The sequence below is a fragment of the Abramis brama genome, assembly GCF_963993115.1.
Source record: "Abramis brama genome assembly, chromosome: 12".
Lineage (NCBI taxonomy): Eukaryota > Metazoa > Chordata > Actinopteri > Cypriniformes > Leuciscidae > Abramis > Abramis brama.
The window spans coordinates 22,502,015-22,519,689 of record NC_139974.1 but is presented as its reverse complement, the minus strand read 5'-3'; positions in this window follow the sequence as shown (position 1 = coordinate 22,519,689).

Below are 17,675 nucleotides of genomic sequence, written 5' to 3'. Positions count from 1 at the left end.
GTTTGCCATAGGCTTTGTGGGCCAAATCCCTCAGCTGTTGTGTAGTCATTGTGCGAGGGCAGGCCATGACGCCTAGGTGGTGGCTTACTCCAGGGTGGAGGTTTCTCAGGAAGAGGGTTTTAAAGTTTAAGTCCTCCTCCATATCGTTCATTGCATATCGGGTTCATTCACCAAAGTACGCTCGTCTGAGTCTGTTGTAAAAGGCTTGGGGTGTCTCATGCCGGCCTTGTTTGGTTTCTAGGGCGGCCACCAGTCCTTGGTCTGCCTCTGGGTCTGCAAATTCTTTAATTAGGGCTTCTCGGAGGAGGTGGAAGTCTGACTTGGTGTGTGTAGGCTGTCTATCCAAGAAACTTCGCACCTCAGGACTGGATGTTGTTCGAAGCAAATAGAGTCTGTCTCTGTCTGTCACATTGGATCTCATTTCCAAGTGGAATTCAATATCTTGCAGGTAGGCCTGCACGTCTTGACTTCCTGACACATTTGGGGTGAATTTGTTGATGTTCCTGGCCAGTTTGTCAAGGTCTTTGAGTTCCAGGCCATGTGCAGCTTCATAGTCGGTTCGGAGAGACCCCCTTCTCTTGTCAGCAGGGTAGCGCTCCTCCGTGACAGCTGGATAGGGCTTTGGTGGTGATTTTTCACTTTTTCTTTGATGTGGCAATCCCAGGATAGGGGACGCAACTCTGCTGGGCAGGGGTGAGACCAGAGGACGCCTTGTCCTGGTTGGCTCAGGGTGCAGCTCATAAGCATGCTTGAGTTCTTCTCTGATTGAGTCGGATTCTTCTTTTACATAGTCGAGCTGTTGAGTCAAGTCGCTGATCTGATTTTGTGACCTTTCAAGATGGTTTTCAAGGGCCTTTATTCGGCTGTTCTTGTCTCTGAAGTCAGCCTTGGCCTTTTCCAGTAGCTGCTCTGCATACTGTAACTTGTTGGCCAGATCATCTTGGGCAGCCCTAGCTTGTTCTAATTCTCTGCTGGTGGTTGTTAATGTTTCTTGAAGCTTTTCGATTTCCTCTTTGGCGCCTGGCTCCACCTCGTCGGACCCTTCCTGTTGGTCCTGTGCTTCCAGTTCTAACTGGTTGATGCGTTGTTTTGCGCGAGTCAGCTTCTCCTGGAGGTGAGCTTCGTGCTCATCGCTCAGTTTGAGTGAGGCTATCAGCGTGTGACTCAGGGAGCCAGTGATCTTTGCTATTTCTTTGTGGTTATAGCTGCGGATTGGATCCTGTGCCGTGATGTCAGAGATGTTGGCATCCAGTTGTTCTTGCGTGTGCTGTCGTAGGTTGTCAGCAGCCTGGGGCAAGAGGCTGCTTGTCACGATACTTAACCAGTTCTCTAAGTCTTCCCAGTGGGTGGTGTGATCATCAGTGTGAGACATGTTGGCACAAGGTAGGGAAACCTGGAAAAGAGACTGGCACAGATCTGTGAAAGTGTGTGTGAGCTAAGTATGTGATGGGTGGTTAAGTGTGGTTTGCTGGAACTGTGGGCCTCCTTTGACGTGTACTGCTACTCGTAGTCTCTGTGGGAGAAAATAGTGCATACAGCTTGGAGGATACAGCTAAGAAGAGGGAGAGTGAGCAAAGACCAGACAAAGCAAGGTGATACTCAAAGATAGCAGATAGCAATCAGAGCTGTGAAACAAAGCACTAAAAATAAAAGAATAGTAATATGCTCAAGGAAGGGAAAATTATTATTTTTTTTGTAAATAATTCAATAGAGATATTTCAATGAAGATCAAATTGAAAGATACCTGGAATCTCTTAATTCCGTGTATTATTGTTGTTATAACTTCCTCCTAGTAGAAAGAAAGTGTTAACGACAATAATCGTGCTCCTTCTTATAGGATTGACACCATACATATGTTACGTGCTCTTTTTTTTTTTGGAATGCGTTACGTGAGTGGTAGTCGTTTATTGCTCCTCCTATCAATTTATTTGGCTTAGACCGTATAGGATGCCAAAATCTGAGAGGGTAGTGTGCGGTGCAAGGAGGGTGAATTCACACAACTGTTAAAAACTTCAGAATGTTTGCGAACAGTTTCTTTTGAAAACTTCCTGTAATTACTGATTGATTCTCACAGGTTCAGTTACAGAAATATCATGGGTAGAAGAGAGAAGAGCAGAAAAGACAAGGAAGGAGTTAAATGCAAGTGAGGGAAGGGATACTGACTCAATTAGCATGTGGATCTAGTTGACCAATAGTTATGCTTTGGTTATATGCTAATCCACTAAGCCTTGCTGCGATTAAAGGCTGCTTTTATTTGGTGCACACCTAAATAAAACAATGTCAAAAGGGAGTTGTTTCCACTTTATCATTAAACTCGCAGTGTTTTATCTATACATTTATGTCAATAAATATATACATACATTAGGCTACTGCTCCCACTGAAGATAGGAGAAGGGAAAATGGAGCGGAAGGGAAAACAATACTGGCAATAGGAGATTTTGGAAAAAATAATTAAAAGAAAAGAAAACAAAAAAAATAAAAAAAATAAAAATAAAAATTAATGTAAAATTAAAAGTAAATAAACAAAATTTTAATTATTGTCGTCTCTTTATTTAAAACAAATGAACGATGAAATTCCTTAGAATGGCTGATCTAATTGGTAACTGGTTTACTTAAACTTTGAAGGTCAAGATTTCCTATTACACAATTGGAGAGCTATTGCCGATGTAATGTTTAGAGAATTGGTGATTACGATTAGATTTAACTCTAGTTAATTGTAGATTCGTCACAAATTAAATACTTCTGAGTCAATATTCCTTTAATGGGGAGAGGGAGGTGAAAAAGAACATAAAATGGGAATGTTCACAGATTGTTAGAGTGGAGATGTGAAAAGGTTAAATCATTTCAACACTGCTACACAACACACTGCATCCAGCTTCAGCGAGCCACAGCCAATGCTTGCGCTAACCTACGAGGCTAATCGCTTTAGCATAGACTTACGCCTGAGTTGTTTACAACAGTTGAGGGTCAACCTGAAAATCTTTTCAGACTTCCGTCACGGCTGTTACTATGGTGACGCACAGCAATACAGTTCAAGACGCACGTGGGTATGTCTGCGTGCAGACAAAGTTCAAAACATTACATGAAATGGCGGCGCATTTCAGTATTACACAAACAATGGGCGCTTATTCTTTACGATATAGCGCTCAATAAATCTCAGCTCTTTGTGAGTGAGGCAAAATATTTCGTGCACTGCAGATGCACTGTTAAAACAATAACGTTATTGCGATCTCGGCGGATCGGAATTCTTTGTGTCAGTTTCTGTGGACACGCAGCACAGCATGCAGGATTTACTGCATCAATTTACTTGATCAAGATTAACAAAACTCCCATTCAAATCAGACTCGGACACGTAGTGTTTCACGAGTAACAGTATCTACTTCACCAAGTGAGTCGATACAAACATGTACATTAGTTAGCTACTCTAATGTCAACTTAGGGAGACAGCTTAGTTGATTTAACATTGGAACACGCAATAATTAATCAATCTAGCTAAAACAAGGCCTTTTAGGAAGAAAGTAAGGAACACGCTTACTTCTGTCCTGGTGCGCTGTAAGGCGACTTTCTTTCGTCTCAACAGACAATCTTAAATTCGTTTACTGCAGTTTCAACAATAACAACAAAACACTTATACAAACTAAACGTGAGTTTAGATTTCCATTCATTCACACAACGCCCTGTTATGCGCTCTTAACGTTACACATCAACAATAAAATACTCGTTTTCCTGTGTCTCTAATCTATCTTTCCGGACCAATAGATTAGATACAATCACAAATGACTTGTTTTGTGCTTACAAATTAGTTTAAACTGCCAGCATTTTCCTCAACCATAATGTAAGATTAATAAGGGAATTAGGATCAATATAACTCAAAGGGAATTGAATTACAGTGAATACCGAATTAATATGCAAATTATTCAGAATTAATATTTAACACTTTATCAACTATTCGTCCACCGATAAATTGAGATTAGGGTATTTTATAAATTCTGGACAGAATATTATCCCGTGGCCTACGGTAATAATATCATAAAATTATGATAACTGATTATGAGCAAGGTAACAGAATCTACAGTTTAAGGCAGTAACTTGTAAGCACACAGCACAAGACGCTTGTATATGTAAAATCAACCAAGACTTTATTGAACTACTCTAATACACACAAACTAAACTAACGAAAACACACACACATTCACTCAAACAGTGAGAGAAAAGTGATGTCATTAACGGAGGGTGAATGGAGTTCCAAATGTCTAGCGTTAGACACTATTTCTTGACCGCAACCTGAGAGAATCAATCTACTAGCACTTTAATCTTAGTTTGTTTTCTTAATAAGATTTGCACCAGTTCAGCCAGAATTAGGAGATATCGTGTACTTGCGTTTGGTTGCTCCTGTGTGTGCGTGCGTTCCCTTCTGTTGCGAAGTTGCTGGAGAGGGAATCTCTGGCGCTGATTGGCTGGCAGTCGGTCGATGATGCGTTCTGAGGGACAGCACTCGATGGTGAGTGGTTGGTTGGCTTTGCCGGGTGGCGCTTCGTTCGCGGGATTTCCTGGATTGCGGGTTGCTATGCAACGGAGTTTCTTCTGAGTCTGGAGCGACTCTGAGAGGGTTTCCTTTGACGAAGTTCAACGAAGGATCTTACGGAAGAGTTGATGAGTTTTGAGTGAGCTCTTGGTGGTTTGAAGAGTATGTAAGCATACACGCTGGACGATGGAAAGGTCAGCACAAACAAAGGCAAGAGCAAAAGTCACTGCAAGAGCAGGGCACAAAGCAGGCAAAAGCAAAAAAAAAAACGCATAGGTGCTTGTCATTGGGTTATAAGCGTGTCCATCTGACCCGTCCTTCCTAGTGCGACAGCCAATCAGATATTGTCTTGGGCGGGACCTAAGCCCCGTTCTCCGGTTCTTGCATGTAATTAGCGTAATGTCCACGTGATCATGCATGCCCAAACTCCTGAGAGTTTAGTTAAACGCTTTAATAAGCAAACTTAATAGTTTAAATATGGTGCATCCTACACACATCTACTTTATATCAAAATTCTAGAAACCATTTACCCATCAAGTAGGTACCAAAATACATATACTTCCCATAGTTGAGGTGGAAGTAAATAAGGATTTAGCTGTGATAAGTGTTTAACACACAAAAATTACTTGAATAATATAGCATACATAATACAGAGAATACACATGTATGAGTTGAACTTCTGGTGATTAGCTCCTATAACTGAGGTAGAAAACCCTACAAATAGGCTGTAATGAAAGTTAAACACACAGAAAGGACTCCACAGGTTATATAAAACATACATAATACTTAAGATATATGTGAGGTAAATACTGGTGATCAATTCAGCTTATTGGAAGCAATTTTGAGACCGTTGTTTGTATTAAACCATAAGTGGGTTAATTTCAGTCTATTGGTTTTTTTTGAAGACAAAGGTCTCTGGAATTTACAACTGCAGAAAGGAGGTGTCCCCCTAGTTTAGGGTTTGTGGCGATTCTGGGCCATAAGAATGCTTTAGCATCCTTCGTTTCCTGATAAGGCTGTGGATTTATGCCTTGGGGTCACCACAGGGTTCCTGGGCCATTTGGTCTTAAGTTTGGGGAACAAAGAGCACTCTTTTCCAGCTGTCCTGGCATCGCTGGTATGAGATTAGACACGCACCAAAAGGGAAAGGGGGGTGACGTCTCCTTTAGCCATCTCGGCACCATGACTGTGTTTTATGACTTACTAATGGTTAACTGGGGAATCGTTCCAAACTGTGGAATGCGGTGTTGGGTTCATATGAAATGGACTGTTCAAGGATAATCCTACAACAGTGATGGATACGCTCTGTGTAAGCCCTTTCCTATCGTCCGTCCAGGCAAGAAGGGGTACAAGCTTACACCGGGCACTGGATGGGGTGCAGCAGCTGTGGCGCTTTGGTAGGGATTCCTATCAGTCGGTCAAGACATATGTTGAGAGTGACCGACCGATAAGGGAACGTCTTGGTTACATATGGTAACCCTCGTTCCCTGAGGGAGGGAACGGAGACGTACATCCCATCATCACATCTGCTACTGCCCACGGGGACAGCCAGCTTACCAGGCTTGGCTCCTCAGCAAAAAAGGAGCTCACCTCGCACCTGCTGCTCATTATATACCTGCGCTGCGAGGCTTAACAGTTGATGCAAATGACTGCATGCCAATGTGTATTGGCTCGTTTTAGTTTTACTCGAAGTAGATTGGCCTCTCTAGCGAGATTCCTATCAGTCGGTCACGACGTACGTCTCCGTTCCCTCCCTCAGGGAACGAGGGTTACCATATGTAACCGAGACGTTTCGCCATTTGGCTGTAAACAATGTTTACCTGTACAGAAGGTTACTAACGTTTACTCTATTGAAGGTTGGCTTTTTGATAATAGACTGCACGCTAGGGTCATCTTTATTCCTTGTGTTGTGAGGACTTTGTGGACTTTCTCACAAATCTCACATTTGGCTAATTGATTTTGTGTGAATGTACCCTATGTTGCACCCTGACCCCAGTCCACCTAGGGCAGGGCTATTCAGTTGGCAGCCTGTGGGCCACATACGGCCCGCCAATTATCTCTATATGTCCGAAAGGCACTCCAACCTCCCTCCGCCTCTTTTCCTGGCAGTGAGGCTACATTTGGTTAGATATGCGAGTGGCTGTAGTGGCGCATGCAGCTGTACGTCTATACGCACTGTGCATACCATGAACGCTCCGACTAACCTGAGAAACGTTTTCAGTCTGAATATTTCAGCAGTTATTATGTGTGTCCCGTATTTCTGTCGACTGAACCAGCGATACCAATCATTTGTGAATGGTGCGAATCTTTTGTTCGATCTTTGGTTCAATTATTTCCTTTCCATGAATTGGCTAAATGCGCTTGCATTATGGTCTGAAGCGATTCAGATTCGTTCGGACCACTCTGTCACTGAATCATCTGAAGCTGTTTCTCGGTCAGTAACAACAAATATAGAACAAATAGCGCTGTTTTCAGTTTAGTTTCAGTTCAACTCGCAGTTTAGTTTACTTTGAACTACGCAGCACCGCCCAGTGGATAACGGAACGCAAGCTTAAAGGAGTTGCGTTTACTCCCGGTTCTGGGGCCTCATTTATAAACGTTGCGTACGCCGCTCTCTACGCAATAATTGGTATTTATAAAAAGCAAACTTGACGGGAAAATGTGCGGTCCTTCACGCAAACTCTGACCCAGGTGTACGCACAAAAACGGGTGAAATGAGAAATGGCGACACCATCGGCAGATGGAAGAAACACGTGAAAGTGTGTGAAACTGTAGACCGTTGTGTAAAAGAAATGGCAATACTGCCTCTCATAAATAACATGAAGACTTCACAAAGCAAGTCTTACAATTAACAGCCTACACGAACACCCGTTTGTGTCGATCTGCACATCAATCTGCAGTGTAAAACAAACAAAATCAAACGAAGATTACAACAGAAATTCAAATTAACACATATTTGCAAAAAGATATAAATATGTTCTGCAATAATATTAGCATGTTATGCAATTCATCCTCATAACACATCTGTAGCTTGTCTGATGCAATCAAATGGATGGTAATAAAATGCCATGATGCCATCACAATGTGTAATGACGCACAATGGCTGATCATGCGCTTCACGCTTGCGCGTGAGTGAAGTTACGGTTCTTGGTTTTCCTCTGTGTTTGCCATGATTTCGCAATCAATGAATATTAACTTGTGGGCGTTTCACGGACTATTTATGGGCAACTATGGGCGTGACATGAAGCCGCAAAAGCTGCGCTACATTTAGAATTGATTGTGATTTATTAAGGGAAAACTGCGTAGGATGTGCGTGCGCACGGTTTTATAAATCTGAATATTTCTGTACGTACGCACGTCCTATGTTTCATCCGTACGCCACTTCTGATGCAAATCCTACGCAAAGTTTTATAAATGAGGCCCCTGGACACTATTATTAAACAGCATTGCGACATCCAGTGAGAAGTGGTTCAATTCGACACACCTCTGTTACAAACCACAAATCACTCGATGATTTAACTAGTTTTAAATCAGATGAAACAGCCTCAACATTCCCAACACGACTGATGAGGTAAACAGCAGAAACACTGTGCCATGAACGAAGTTAGAAGACTTTAAATCCCCTAATCACCACCTTTACATTTACCATGAATTTTACTGTAGTAATTTACTATGGTTTGGGCAGAAATGTGGAATATTTATACTGAATACTAACTTATAGTCATTTAGGCCTATATTGCAGTAGATTAATTAGGTTGGTAGAGAAATATACAATTCATTTTGTGTATAGTTTTTACCTGTGTTTAGGCATTTTGTTATACAGTGGTAGTGAGTGAGTAACCATGTATGGTTTTACTTGTGGTTATCAAGTCTCACTGTTAGAATATTTTCATTTAAGCCTATAATAATTATAAATAAAATAATTCTTACCAATAGCTATAATCTTGTATAATTGTACATAGCTGTAAATAAGTTATTTAAATACTCATAAATCTGCATACTGTTGGGTACCACATTTCCAAGTAAATACAATACTTTTTTAGGTTTACTTTAGCTTATTTATTGATACTGTTATGTTTCAATAAGTAATAAATAATGTTTCAATAAATAAGCTAAACCCACCGGCCCTCCTCAACATTTCGATTTAATAATCCGGCCCTCGAATGAAGCTAATTGAATAGCCCTGACCTAGGGGCATAACATTGCTCACTTTTCATGCAATTCATTTCATATAGTACAGCAGTACATAAGTCAAGTCTCAACTCTTGTTTAAGACATTGTTCATATGTAAAAATTATGCTTAATCCAATATGGAATGGTAATGCTTGAAAGTTCTGTTTTCTCCGATTTGAGGTACAGTGGAGAACTTTGGTTATACCAGCTATAATCCTCTAGATAGAAAGGTCATCTTGGACTTAAATTGAAGCTTATAAACTTGGGAAGTTTTTCATGTACATTTGAGGCAGTGATGTATATAATAAAATGCTTGAAAATGATCACTTTTGATGACAATTTGTCAGGCGGACAGCCATTTTTTAGACTTTTGGGGTATGTTGAGGGTGATATTTGACAGAAAAAAGGATGGTGGATGTGGATTTCGTCAGCTCCATATTACCTGCCCAACTCCTGTTCCTCTCCCTCTCCTTCCTCTTTTCCCTGGTATACTGGTCCCTCAAGCTCTTCCACCTGGAGCGACACAGATCTAATAATACAAAAAAAAAAATATATATATATATATGAGAAAATGACATGTAGGCTATGAATATGCCTCTTCAACTACTGCTAATTATTGGTTTTAAGCTATTATTTTCATCTTGGGGCACTTCTACGATAGCATCAAAAATCGCTATTTTTAAAACACTAAGAAGGCTCGACACAACATGAAACTTTACTCAAAGTATCACCAGAGGCTCTACACATGAACTCGAGCATTGAGAACATTGTTTGTGTACACAGAGTTTACTAAAAAGAAAGATTTTGAACAACTCACTGTAGCTGTGTCCGCCGGCATTTTGACAATCAAAAATAGTTGATCTCCGAATGCAATGTAACAGGGAGGAGAGTAAAGATGGAAAGCTCCTAAAGCTTAGTTCCATATAAATTCACAGATAATTTGTTGTTTTGTCGTTAGTGAAAATCAATATTGACCTTGTATTTGAAAAAGGATCCTCATATAAGAAACAATACTAAAATTCAGAGTTAGTTTATTCACATTCCGAGATCGACTATTTTTGACTGACAAAATGCTGGCGGTGAGTTGTTCAAAATCTTTCTTTTTAGTAAACTCTGTGTACACAAACAATGTTCTCAATGCTCGAGTTCATGTGTAAAGCCCCTGGTGATACTTCGAGCAAAGTTTCATGTTGTGTCGAGCCATTTTACTGTTTTAAAAATAGCGATGTTTGATGCTGTCATAGAAGTGCCCCAAGCACTCCCATTCAGAAGGCAATTTGACCGAAAATGAAAATTATGCTTTTAAACGAAAGTTTGCCTCGGGTAGATTAACAAAAATACCCTAGGTTGCATTTTGGCTAACTGTTACATCAGACGAAGGTAAGTGTGAATTCATAAAATCATCGTAAACAGTGGCGGTCTTAACATAGAGGCATAGGTAGGCGGCTGCTTGGGGCCCCCTACCAGCAGTCGTAGTAGGGGGGCCCCCAACCAACCTCAAAAAAAAAAAAAAAAGCATCTTATCATCATGAACGCTTCAAAAGCATGGTAAATTGTATTAATATTCTTAAGAAATACGTTGAAACGTTGAAGTAGTAGTTTAAATGTCCAGTTCATGCCTTCATGGTTATCCGTCTCTACACATACACCCCCGACTTTCACAATGAAATGGACTAGTCCGTAACGGTGCGCGGCGCGAAAGATAAACACGCAGTGACAGGAGGACTGGGACGTACACAAACAGAGACGAAACAAGACGAGTCTAAACGCGAAAATGAAACGAAGTTACCCAAGCGGCTCAAATAAAAGAAAAAAGCGAAAAGACGCAGATAAGTATTTGGCAATGCTGCCAAAGATGACAATTTTTTTTACGGCTACTGTTGGGGATACTTACCGAAATGTATATTCCTTATATATCGATCAATCAGTGTTTTTCAACCTTGGAAAGACGTCAATAAAACAGCTGGAGAACAATTATGTCACTTAACGTTACGTTACCTCAGGAAAGCCGTAATATATTTTATAGCATGTTAGTTGGCTAGAAAAAAAAGATTATTTTGCTAAATATGTGTAATATATTACATATTTAGTATATATTTTTTACTTTTATTATTAAAATTGTTATTATAATAAAAACACATTATGTTTAATTTGAGTTCAATATATGTTTACAGCATTATGTGAGTTTTTTTTTCTTTGGAAAAATTAACGCCTATCTTGCGTAAGTTACCTAATTTTTATCCAAATGAGTCAAAATTGAATTGAATTGAATTGAAATCGTGAAATTTGTGTCAAGCAATAAAAAAAAACGTAGCTTACCAGAAATTGTACCATGTAAACATTGTAACATGTTTCTGTTTAGTTACTAAAATGTTTTGACATCACAATACACTGCTAGATTGCTAGATTGTTCTGGTATTATCTGAAACCGTGTAACGATGTATCTCTGTTGGGTGCCATTGTGACTATTAGTTTGTGTAGTGCTACACTTTGTGTGTTCTCTGCTTTTTGGATTAAAGAAAATGTATGCAGGATTTAAAGGGAAAGTTTTTTATTTTCTTCTTTACTTCCCTGTAGATTAGCTTTACCTGCCTATCCACCATTCAGTCTGTAAAAACATTTTTCCTTCTCTTTTAAAGATCGAATGGGGGGGCCCCATACATACTTTCGCCTTGGGCCCCCAATTTGCTAAATCCGCCACTGATTGTAAATAACATGTTTACCACAAAACAACAGCAAAGTTTTTCAATGTCATATTTTATCTGAACCGTATTTTCTAGCCCACTGCATACTGCTTGCGCTGACATCGTCCTGTGTTTTCAGACATTTATATCAGACGAAGGTAAGTGCAAATTCATAAAACCTTCTTAAATAGAGTATTTACCAAAACATAAGATTGGGTGTTGTTGATTTAAATTGAGTGCATTTATGTTGTAAAATTAGTCTAGCTATCTAGCTAACTGGTACGTTACTTAGCAATTGCTAACCACATACATTTCTGAGAAGTTGATTTAAGTCATTAATTAAATATTTACTTTTATTAATTAATGTTAGCCTAGCTAGTGTGCTTGAGTTGTTAACGTATTCTCCTTTGACAAATTAGCAGACACTTTCTTCTCAACTGTCCTCAGAGGCTTCAGAAATAACACTGAAGGAAGAACTGCAGCTGACTTTTGATTCATGTGAGGCAGAAAAGGTGTGTTTTAGCAACATACTTAAAAATATATCATATTTGTTAATGTGCAGTGTAAATTTCTCTCCTTTTGTTTGTTTCAATGTTCTAGTAAGTGTAGAAATCTACCATGTACTTGTTTTATTATGATGTAATTTACTGTGTATATATATATATATATGATCAGGGCTCTCAAGCTTTGAAGACAGGCAAGAGTGACATATTATAAATAGCTTTTACACGTGAGAAATACAATGTGTGGCGGGCGTGCGTGACAAAAGACTGAAATGCGTGACACTTGAGAGCCCTGCATTATTATATGATTGTTTTCACCTCTTAACCAGCGCCTCTTAACCAGCGCCCCTATTTTTGAGAATTTTCTGAAAATGACATACCCAAATACAAATGTCTGTAGCTCTTAAACCTTATGGTCCACATTCATAACTCTGATCTTTTTTTAACTAGACACTTGAAACTTTGTTACATAAGAGTCATTATAACTCAAAGTAGTATAGGAACAGAGTAAAACAAGGTAAAATTTACATGAAAGTGAGCATATTTTGGGAATGTTGTTAAAGTTAAAGTTTGTACAATGATCTCAATATAACATTGTCCCAATGTTTCATAAAAACAAAATAAGAACATTCTCTCCGTCACATTAGGAAAATGTTTTGAGGATATCATTGAGAGATGAGATGTTGAATGTTCTTTATAAAACGTTCCTGTAATGTGATGTGTTAACAAAACTAGAACATTTCAAATGTAACATTTTGAGGATGTTTTGAGGATGTTGTTGAGATAACAGATTATATAATGTTCTCAGTAAAACATTGGCACAATGTTTCCATAATAACAGAGGAGGAACATTATCAAATCAGCGTTCGTAAAATGTTTTGAGGATATCACTGAGACCTGAGATGATGAGTGTTTTTTATAAAACGTTCTTGTAATGTGACGTTAACAAAACTAGAACATTTTAAATGTAACATTTAGCAATCAAACTACACAATTATTGTTAAATTGAGCTTGCTGGTAAGACAGCAGGCCAACAGGGTTCACGATGGAACATATGGTGCGTTTAAGTCCTCCTGGGAAGTTTGTATTCATGAGGTTTTACAATTTTTTTTATGTTTTAAATGAATGAAGCCACTGTAAACTTTATCATCACATATTATATTGTTATATTATAATGCTATCATATTTTGTGCAGGCATTAGCTTACTTCAATGTCACTGCTGAATACCTAAGTATAGTGGTATCCCACAATGTTTCTCACTGACACACCCCTAACTCTTCAAGATTGGGGTTAAAGAAAATCCTGAGCTTCCTACTCATATTCTCATCATTGTGTTGGCGTTCAACTTGTAAATACGATCTTTATGACATGACTTGAATGCACCAATAGCTCTAGCTTAATTAGGGACAATCCATACAAACACTCTTTGCTAAAATACATTACAGACTGTCACAGTGAGAAGTTATTCGTCCTGTATCAACGCTAAAGGCCTAACCACTGCAGTCAACACCTTGGAGTCTATCCATGCTGTTAAATAAAAGTCTGTAGACAAGGGTTAGGGTTAGAGTTAGGGTTAACCTTAGTAGTAGTACTTATGGGGTGGCTTGTGTCAAAATGATTTACGACTTTGACCTTTGACCTTTTGGCAGGTTGAACTTCCGGTGACCTTATGATTGACGGGTTGAACTTCCGGAATGCGGTCATGGGATTAACCTATTGACCCTGCTAGCCTATCGATCATGTTTTTGACAGTTAGTTTTGAACTATGACCTATCTAGGACTAAATCATAATTTTGACGGTTAGTTTTGTCCTATATTAATAGAACAGATGTTTTTGCCGTTTGTTTGAACTTTGTCCCAGTTATATGTGTGTGTGTGTGCGTGTGTGTGGTTATATGGCTTGTGTCAGAGACCTGCAGTGAAAGTGAGAAGCGTATGTCACACAAAATAATCTCATCCTTTAAAATAAAACATACATTGAAACCAATTATTTTAGATGAATAAAAGTGTATAAAATAAAAAGCTACTAAAACCAATTATTTTAGAGAGTTGAAAAGTATGTCCATACCATTGACGTCCACAAAAATAATTAACCTAAAGTTGAAAAACATACCTTTAAAAAGCGTTTAAAAAGCTTACTAAAACCAATTATTTTAGATAAAAATTACATAAACAATGTACTCTTTAAAAGTGTATAATCTAAATCAATTTAAGGTTGAAAAAAAACATTTAGTTATTTCACATTCCTATCCTTTATATAATTTATAATATAAATTATATAATCTAAGGTTGAAAAAAACATTATATCCTTTAAAAGTATATAATGGAATGCTTACACAGTATATCTTACAAAAAAGAATAAAAATAAAAATCTTCTTACATGTTTGTAAGTCGGACGGTCTCTGACTTCAGTGATCAAGATATCAGGGGGTGAAATTATAATCCTAAAAGTTTAAAAATGTTTTAAAGTTGTAATAATGCTTTTAAAATCAATGAATTATTAAAAGTGGTAAAACAAAAACACTCCTTTCCTGTATGAGCTCACCAGCGTCTATGCACGCCCCCTCTCCGTCTGAGCTCTGACCCCCTCCTTTGCATACTCCTTTGCATCGTGAAATCTCACACTAACAAAAGTTGAAAACATACCTTTAAAAGTGTATAATATAAAATAAAATATCTTGCTAAAGTTGAAAAACATACCGTTCCTTAAAAGTATAATATAAATATCTTATTGATCCAATTATTTTAGTTTTAGATGAATAAAAAATGACTGAGTTAAAATTAACACATCAATGTCCATACCACTGATGCCCACAAAAATAATTAAACTAAAGTTGAAAAACATACCTTTAAAAGTGTATAATATAAAATAAAATAATTTTACTAAGGTTGAAAAATATTCTGTTCTTTTTAAAAGAATATAAAATAAAAAGCTTACTAAAACCAAGTCATTCAGCTGAATAAAATCATCTTACCTTATTTTAGAAAGTTGAAGTATACCATTGATGTCCACAAAAAATGCAATGTATGAATGGATTCAAAATTGTTTTACACAACTGAATTCACATAGTCATTCCTGAATGACCTCACACTGTTTCAAAACATAAGGAGCGCGTGTCTGTGTGTGTGTGTGTGTCTGTGTGTCTATGCGCGCGTCCTCTTCCTGCGAGCTCTGACCCCCCTCCTTACAGTGTAACTGTCAAGTGAATCTCACACTAACAAAAGCTGAAAAAACATTCTATTCTTTATAATCTACTAAAACCAATTCTTTCAGTTTTATAAAAAATCATCTTACATGTTTATAGAGAGTTGAAGAAGCTCTTAACACATCAATTCCATACGAATGGGTCACAAAAATAATTTAACTAAAGTTGAAAAAAATATTCTGTTCTTTTTAAAAGTATATAATGAAATACTTATAAAATCTACCGAACCAAGTATTTCAGTTTTAGATAAACAAAACTGTCTCAAAACATAGCGCGTCTAATGTATGTGTGTCAAAAAGTAAAGGAGCCGTGCGCGTTTCTGTGTGTGCATGTGTGTGTGTGTGTGTGTGTCTGTGCGCGCCCCTTCACATGTGAGCTCTGACCCCTCTCCTTCGCATACCAGAGCACGGTGAAAGTGAGGAAGGGGTTTCCTAATATCACACTAACAAAAGTTGAAAAACATACTGTTCCTTAAAAGTGTATAAATAAAATGGTTATAAAAATATACTGAAACCAATTATTTTAGATGAATAAATAAAATTCATCTTACATGTTTAGAGTTACAACTCTTGAACTTACAAGTTCAAGAAGCTCTTAAAGACATAAATCACAGAGTGGTTCTCTCTCACACCAGCGTCTCTGACTCAGAGGGTTGTATTCAGTGATGGGATGAGACATTTTGAATGCTGTGTTGGGGGTAAATTAATTTCAAAGTTTAAATGATATCTTTTAAAAAAAATATTTGTTTCATAACATATAGATGTCCATACATCCTATGAATGAGACTGCAGTTGTAATAGAAAAGACTTTTTTTTTCCTGACTCTGCTCCTTCGCATTCCTGAGCACAGTGAAAGTGATAATAATGTTTTAAATTTCACAAAAATAATATAAAATAAATACCTTGCTAGAAATCTACTGAAATGCTTGTAAAAAGAATAAAATTCATCTCACATGTTTAGAGAGTTACGATTCTTGAACTTATGTGTTCAAGAAGCTGTTGAGAGCCATAAATCACAGAGTGGTTCTCTCTCACACCAGCGTCTCTGACTCCTAGGGTTTATTCAGCGATCAGAATGAGACATTGTGTTAGGGCTAAATTTATTTCAAAGTTTAAATGATATCTTTATAAAATGTAAATGTAATGTATAAAAAATGTATAAAAAAGTCTCTCAAACAGAGGCCCTCGCTCGTGTCTATGCTGCATTCTGACATCCCCTCCTTTCATTTCCAGAGGTAATAGTGACACTGTGAAGTGTATCTCACACTAACTAAAGTTAAAAAACATTCTGTTCTTTATAAGTATATAAAAAATATTCTCTCTCTCATCTAAAAGCATAACCTTAAAAAGTTTGCATTAGATATTTTAAAAGATTGATTAAATTAAATCTTTAAAGTTTCAATACATACTCATCTTCTATTTATCTGTACTTATGTATGATATAAATTTTTTTTTTTTGCTTAACGGTGACCTAAAGTATAATTGTTATTAAACAATGTCTGTTCAAAAACTGTACTTGGTCGTCTTAAATCTCATTTATACGAAAAAGATTCAACCAGCATTTTTTGTCCATGTGGGGGTTTCAACTTTTATGGTGGGGCTTTCCATAGCTATCCCGTACATCTAAACAGAACCATCACAGAAAACTACATTTTCAAAATGTAAACAAAAGTTTTAGCTAAATAAAAACACCTTATTTCCAGAGAGGCAAAGTAGTTCTTTATGCAATGATAAAAACGATCCAAAAAAGCAAATAGTTTAAGTTGTCCTATAACAGCCCCAGGCCCTTCAGTGATAAACTACAGTGTGAACTGAAGCTTCAGGATATAGGGCGACAGACCAGATGAGTCTCGGGGGGGGGGGGAGTCTCTCTGCATTCCAGACTACATCCAAAGTTTACACTAATTTCATTTAAAAGTTTAAATCAAATCTTTAAAATCATATCTTCTTAGAAGATTTATGTATTATTGTTACTAAGCAGCGTCTGTCCAAAAACTTGAGATCTTAGATCTTTTGTCCATACAACATGAAACATGTTGTCAAAGTTTGTCACAATGTTTTTAAGAAATCCTAGGACTTTACATTGCTCTTATTTAGACAAAGTTGTATCATTTGGAAAATCATCACACAATTTGAGAGATGCAATGTGTGATAAGTAAAAATCACCCATCGTATAATGTCATTTTTACTTGTATCTCCCGAACTAGGGTGAAACCCTTTACTGAGAATATACCACCGGCCATCTACTCAAAATATATGTAGAAGTTTCAAATGTTAGCATTTGTTGATGGTGGTCGCATGAACAGACTTTGGGGAGAGCTATATCAGGAAGCTATGCCCTTTGACCTCCTCGATTTAGAGGCTTTTTTGTTAAAGATTTTAGAAGATTCCCATCTAGCGGTGAAATTCTATTTTGCATTTAAACGAATAGTGCTTTCTAGCAGTTCTCCCATCTACTCGTTTTTTCAACTTTGGTAAATGTGCCAAGAATCTATGACAACGTGTCTTCCGATAGCGCTTCATCGAGTTTAATTGTACATGTTCTACCGTTATGATGTACTTGTTACATGTTCTACCGTACATG